This window comes from Sinocyclocheilus grahami, unplaced genomic scaffold (assembly GCF_001515645.1).
Source record: "Sinocyclocheilus grahami isolate Dianchi unplaced genomic scaffold, SAMN03320097.WGS_v1.1 scaffold193.1, whole genome shotgun sequence".
Classification (NCBI taxonomy): domain Eukaryota; kingdom Metazoa; phylum Chordata; class Actinopteri; order Cypriniformes; family Cyprinidae; genus Sinocyclocheilus; species Sinocyclocheilus grahami.
The window spans coordinates 871,776-878,724 of record NW_015505372.1 but is presented as its reverse complement, the minus strand read 5'-3'; the positions used below and the strand labels follow the sequence as shown (position 1 = coordinate 878,724).

The 6,949-nt window shown below is 38.7% G+C and overlaps 1 long non-coding RNA gene across 1 annotated transcript; it reads left to right on the top strand.

Annotated features, from left to right (window-relative positions):
- Positions 1 to 2,091: 2,091 nt before the first annotated feature.
- On the top strand, positions 2,092 to 3,175 carry LOC107594953 (uncharacterized). Its single transcript, XR_001610215.1, has 3 exons — positions 2,092 to 2,187; positions 2,543 to 2,635; positions 2,744 to 3,175. It is a non-coding gene; the product is annotated as an uncharacterized lncRNA (long non-coding RNA).
- Positions 3,176 to 6,949: the final 3,774 nt, after the last annotated feature.

Here is a 6,949-nt window from a genome sequence, read left to right as displayed (position 1 = left end):
GACCAGTCTGACGGGGCTCATGCGTATAATAGTAGCTTGGTGGAGTAGACTCATTTAGACCAATATAATCATTAGGTTTTAGCCAGGTTTCGGTTAAGCAGAGTACATCAAAACGATTATCTGTGATCATTTCATTTACAATAACTGCTTTGGGTGAGAGTGATCTAATGTTTAGGAGCCCAAACTTTAAAAATTGTTTTTCATTTATTTTAAATTGTTCTGGTTTAACGAGCTGCACCGAATGCAGCTCGAACGTGTCCTCACCTGCACTCAAAAGGTAGACACATCCGCCATTAAAGCAAGTAACTGAGTAAAACAATGGTAATCTGTGTATAGAGTATTAGTGTAAACGAGATTAGCGGCAACCATGCTGGCGATGCTAGCGGGCTATATGCTAATAGCGGACTCGGAAGTCAAAAATAGAACTAGTGCTAACAAAGCACTCGGATTGTTTTTGTTGTAGAATACGATAGGAGATACATTCACACGTTATAGAACTGAAAAAGGATGGTGTATAAAATTGATTTTAAGATAAAAAAAAAAAAATGGGACGACAAAGAATTAACTTGACGGCATTCAAACTCTAACCACACGGCAGCAACAAACAGGAAGTCCTAAAATTTTTAGAAGATGAAGATGGTGGGTCGGCGCCCAACCAAGGCGGAGCTGGAGGGACGAGGGAGCCCGGTGGAGCTGATGGATCGATGGGTGACGGTGGAGGCGAGGGAGCTAGGAGCCGAGGTGGAGCCACTTGGTCTACGGGCCGAGGCGGAGTCCGGGCCTCGGAGGCTGGAGGCGGAGGTGAGGGAGACTCCAACCACGGTGACGCTGGAGGATGGCAGTCCTGCGGGGCTCGCACCGCAATGTTGGTGGGCTGAGGGCGAGCAGAGGGGAGATGGTAGGCTGGGCTCTGGGGCCGGAGTGGCTCCGGCAAGATCCTCCGCGGGGCAGATGGTGAGTGGCGACCCGTTTCTCGCCAGAGTCCACTCCACGAAGGCGGTGAATTCCTCCCGAGGACCATCTTCGGACGACAACGCTCTGCACTTGGCGTTCAGGCTTGCATCATAGAAAGAACAGAGCGCGTCGTCCGGATAGCTGGTGATGTTCGCGACCAACAGGAACAGTTTGGTATGGTCCTCGAGAGCTTTGTCTCCCTGCTCCAGCAGGAGGAGGTGGAGGAGGAATTCAGGGCAAGTGAAGGGATCCATGGGAACACGACGGAAAGAAAAAAAAAAGGAAAACAAATGGAGGGGAATACACGGAAGTTACTGTTTTGGTTGGTCCTTCTGTCACACTTCTCAGGAGGCAAGGAGCGAGGAACGAGGAAACACGGCGATAACTTCAATTCAGTCTTTAATGATCACACGGGGAACGTAGGAGACGCTGGAACACAAGGAATGACATTTGAGGACCGATAAACACTAACTGAAAGGACTGGGGCTTTTAAACACTGGGTGATTGGGAAAACACAGGTGCAAGGAATAACTAATTAAAGGGAACACGGCACACCTGGGGAGGGAAAACACAACACAGAGTTCAGGAGCGTGACAATTTTTTAGCAAATCTAAGAACTCATGGCTAAAAATAAAAACTGCTTCTTACAATGCTGTCTTGCAAATCTAGACTTTTAAATATGATTTAAATAAGCCAGACATGGAAGCCAGTTTACAGAAAAATGACATCTAATGAAAAATATTTATTTTTAGCAAATCTAAAAACACGTGGCTAAAAATAAAAACTGCTACTTACAATGCATACCGTTTTCTTTTTTTTTTATATAGTTGCTATTAAACATTTGTATATCAACAGATCTTATCTTCTGTATTGTGGCATACATCCAAGTGAAACGGATTATCAAAAAAGAATGTTGGGTGGGGACTAGTGTTGTCAAAAGTACCGACGGTGATACCATTCGGTACTGAAATAAAAAAAAAACTTAAAATTCCCGATAACATTTGAGCACTGTTGAGCAAAAAAAGTTTTCTCAAAGCTTCATAATATTAAGGTTGAACCACTGATGTGACATGGACTATTTTAACGATGTCCTTACTGCATTTCTGGGCCTTGAACATGATAGTTACCTTTCTGTCTATGCAGGGTCAGAAAGCTCTCAGATTTCATCAAAACATATATTAATTTGTGTTCCAGAGATGAACGAAGGTATTATGGTTCGAAAACAACATGAGGGTGAGTAATTAATGACAGAATTTTCTTTTTTTTTTGTGAACTATCCCTTTAATTGGTTCCCTCATTTTAGTAAATTGTGGCCACTGTGTATGAATGTTTAATTATTGGACACGATTTTAACAATGATGAGAGCCATAAAACGTGTGTGTATATATATATATATATATATATATATATATATATATATATATATTTCAAAACAAACCTTAAAACTGAGGAGAGAGATAAAGAGTGTGTGTATATATATATATATATATATATATATATATATATATATATATATTCCTGAAGAAACCCAAAGCAACTGTGTCTAAAAGTGATAAGTGATTTCTGCCCCATGTTTATGCTTGTACAGGATGCATTTGGTTAAGAATAAAGACGTCTTGCTGCTTCACTTTAAAAAGTAATCATGTTCTCAGAGTGGGGTCACTTCTTCTCCAAAACTGCAGTAAGACCTTTATTTATTAGCATTTTTTTTCTTGACTAACACCTTTTGCTAGTGTATTATTTTGAATTATATTATTCGCTTTCTCACTCGTTTCCACTGTTTCTCCAGGGTGCTGCCGTCTGAGCCCAGCAACCCTTATCTGACCCACCACTGCAGTGAAAAGTTAATTCCAGCCTTTTCGCACGCAATCCATCCTCTCTTGCCAAATTCTCATCTCCCCTGAGTGCTATTAAAGTCTCCCATCTGCACCTACATTTTAAAGTGTTTTCAAGTTACCAGCCAAGGTTTGCGCGGTTGTCAACATTTGACCCGTCCTAGTGAGCTCATGTTCCAGCCCAAGAGTAATGCGGATCTCATTCTGTAGGGGCAAGACAAAAGATAAAGTGGAATTGAAGCCATGACCATTTTAGATGAAATCCCAATCAAACTGTTTTGCTGTAGGGAGAGAAGGATTTTGTTGGATTTAAACACCACAACTGCTCATGCCCTACAAGTCTGACTTTATGTAGATTAAATATTGATAGAATGTCTTGCCCTTCAACAAGAAACTCAGTCTATTCGAGTCGGACAGACGGCCACGCTTTTAGATAACAAACTCTTCTGATAATACTGGAACTCTGGGCTCAATAGACTTGACAGATTAACATCCAGATAAATCTCTAGGAGGTGGTACATAATTTATTTGTTTATTTTATTTATTTTTCCCTGCATGAGTGGAGGGTGTTAAAACAAAAACCCTGGCGTTCATACTCAGCCAGTGCAGCAGGGTAAATGTCCAAAGTTTTACAGCCTTTTTGCGGAATCAATTTGTATTATTCATGGAGGGTTCATGTGCCAGAAGGGTCTACAGTTTGCACAGTTTGCAAAATTAATTCTACTAAAGGGTGAAGTAAGGCTACTGGTTCTTCAAATAACAAGATGAGGATGTTCTGAAAGGTGCTTTGATCAGGCTAGGGAGGAATATTTAATGGATTGGCTAACCGAAAAATGAAAATGCTGTCATGATTTACTAACTTAATGTCATTCCAAACCTGTACAACTTTCTTTCTTTCATTGAACACAAAAGATAAATTACCCTCCAAAAGCCTGGAAACTCTCAGGGCAAAGCAGGGTTTTGGACAGTATGTGCATAAATCCTTGTTATTTATTGATGTAAATGCATTAACGCAACTTGTGATTATAAGTAAACACCAGAAATAATGATTTACTTTTTTTGTTTACAGACCAAATAAAACAGCTTGGAGGTTTATAAATGGCTCTAGCATTTTTCAGTGCTCTGAATGACACTGTCTAAAACCAGATTTTTTTCTTTGGATTTTCCCAACTTTTGGAGGGCAATATTTTTTTTGTAGAACAACTGGTCTGTGGTTTTCAATACACTAAAAGTAATAGTGATTTTTTTTTTTACTGGGCAAGCTCCAAAAATGCACCACAAAACAACATAAATCACCATAAATGACTCTTTTCATCCACAGCTCTTAAATCTATGGAAGCTTGTTTCCACCACAATATAAAAAAAAGGCAATTTCAATATTTTATATTCCATTCTCAATTCTGAGGAAAAAAAATAAAATTTCCCTATGAATTCTGGGTTTACATCTCACAAAATGTTTCCTCCACAAATAAAAAATAAAAATGGTAATTGCGACTTTTAACACACAATTCTGACTTTTCTTGTCAGAAATGCACATTTGTAACTTTTCCAAGAAAAAAAGTCCAAATTGTTGCAATTACCTTCCCTTTTCATCCTGTAGCGGAAACAAGCTTCCATCCAATTCCATACACCATATTTAATGTCAATGATGGGTTCATTGGTTCTTCAATGTCATATGACCAATCATGCTGATGAGATTTGATAAGAAGTATGTTTTCAACAAAAAATGAGTTACATTTTGATCAGTTTATCACACTGTACTATTGGCCAAGGCATGGAATAGCCATTTGCACTATTTGAATAGAAAAAAGCAGCTTAGAAATTCCACAAAGCATTATTGTTACATGTAAAATTCATATGTGGTTAAGAATGGCCAAGGAAATAATGGCAGAATTTCATTTTTGGGTGAACTACTCCTTAAACATGACTAACACCCAAAGTGGGCATATACAAATATGCCATTATATCAGTTCTACCAATTTTGCATCTGACTACGGCAAATTGTCCCATTAAATTAACCTAGCTTACATGTCTCCTTACAGGCCTTATACAGAGCACTAGAAAAAAAAGTGGAGCATAGAGAGAAAAAGCAACAGAAAAAGAAAGAAAGCAACTGAGCATCACTCCTAAGGCTGAATCATGGGACAGAAATGCCATCAGTGGCCAAAGAGCAGCGCAGCAGGAGGCCTAAATGTTTCTTTCCAGCCTCACAATGACCTGGATATGTATGACATCAGCGCCTGCCTGACAGAACATTCCCTTTGCTTCATTTGGTTGATTTTAGCCGTTGGAAGTTGTCGGCAGAGCTTCTAATAAGCTATATAGGCATTTATGACAAGCTTTCATTCTTTATTTACTGTAGGCTGTTAAGTGGAGTGAGAGACACAGCTTTTGACAGATGGAGAGGAAAAAATAATGCTGAGGAACTTCTCACAGGGCTGACTGCAGGCCTTTATTTCAACATTGACCGCTTCTCTCACCAGAGCATGCTGTCATGGCCCTGTATTATCTAGGAATAAAAGCGCAATCATACGCACATACTTTGACACAAATGTCATTGGGAAGTGACATGAAATACTTTGGGAAAGTTGACATGCATTTTAACATGCTATACTTCCTTTAATACGTTTTGTGACCCTCTTATGTTTACAATTAAGAGACTACAGTTTGTACTTTAAGAATTGACTGTCACACAGCTGAATATTAAATAACCTTATAATATAAACTTTCCTTACTAAAGTTTGACCTACAATCTTGAAAATGAATACAAAACAAATAGCCATGTATCAGCTAACCTACTGCTCCATGGCATGACTTCGCCCACAAAAAAAAAAAAGTCTTTCCTCTCTTGTCCTTTGTGAACTTGGCAGATTAATGATCTGCCACTGCAGCACATTTGTTAGATTTCAAAGGTTTTTTTTTTTTTTGCTTATGCCAGGCACACACTACAATTCTTGTCGTCCTGCACACATTTAAAGACTCACAGTTTCTTGTTTTCTGTCATGCTGGTGCTCGCTTTACACAACCGATTGCAAACTAGATCATTCTTCTATCCGACTTCAGCTACAATACCAAAAGTAAAAAATTTAATAAGCATTAAAAAAAAAACATTTATTGCACTCAGAAAGAGCAGTTTTTAGCTGATTAAATATTTAACAGCAGGGCATAACTACAAACTGCTAATACAAAAAAAAAAGGCATGTATTCTTCTTATAAATTTGCATGCCTTTTATTAAACATTTTGCACTTTTCTATAATGTTTTCAGGCCTGGATATCTTTAAAAACTCCCTGATAATAAAAGTTTTTTGCACCCTGTTAATTGACAAAATGTGTACACACAACATGGAGGACATTTCTGCACTGATTTGCTTTTGCCATTGTAGCAAATTCCCACTCACAGCAAACATAGGAGATTGAAGTAACATATCTAAAATCTAAGGAGGAGAATCTTATGGTTCTACATAGCACCTTGACAAAGGTGCTGTATAGTGATTCCTCTGTGATTATGAGACAATTAACCACTTTTAGTGATATTTAGCACCATTTTTTTAGAGTTTATTTTGGGGACATCTGTCATAAATTAACCCACTTAAAATATCAAAGTGTGACATGCTTCAGTCTTGTATTGTATACTTGGCTTTAGCCATACAACTTTTATTCAAAAATCTTATTCCGTGGTTAAGCAACAGGTATAGCTTCATTCTTTGCATATCGGTTTCCAAATCGGTCATCACTGTAGACTCCAGATATATTCTTTACTGCCTTGTCAGAGACAAGAGGTGCATAAAAAGGAAAGCAAAAGCCTCGAACCTGACAGTAGCATGTGGGCTGCATAGCCTTCAGTCCAGGGTGATGCAGGGAGTCAGCAGTTGAAAAACAGGAGTTGCACATTGTGAGAGGAAGATCTCAAGATCAACAACAATTCAGTGAAACCCTTAAGAAATACCTAAGCAGTTTACATGACATTATCCTATTTTTTTCTTCCCATCGGCCATGTTTATCTTTGCAGCATATGGGTTGCATAAATCTGATTTGGGCATCTTGCTCTAAAGCTCAATTAGACCGCTCAAGTGTTTGTACATAGCGCTGCTGCAAATGATAAAGGACAGATGGGGGGGATTTTTCACTTTTGTAAAAATGTCACATTATTCTTTCTCCT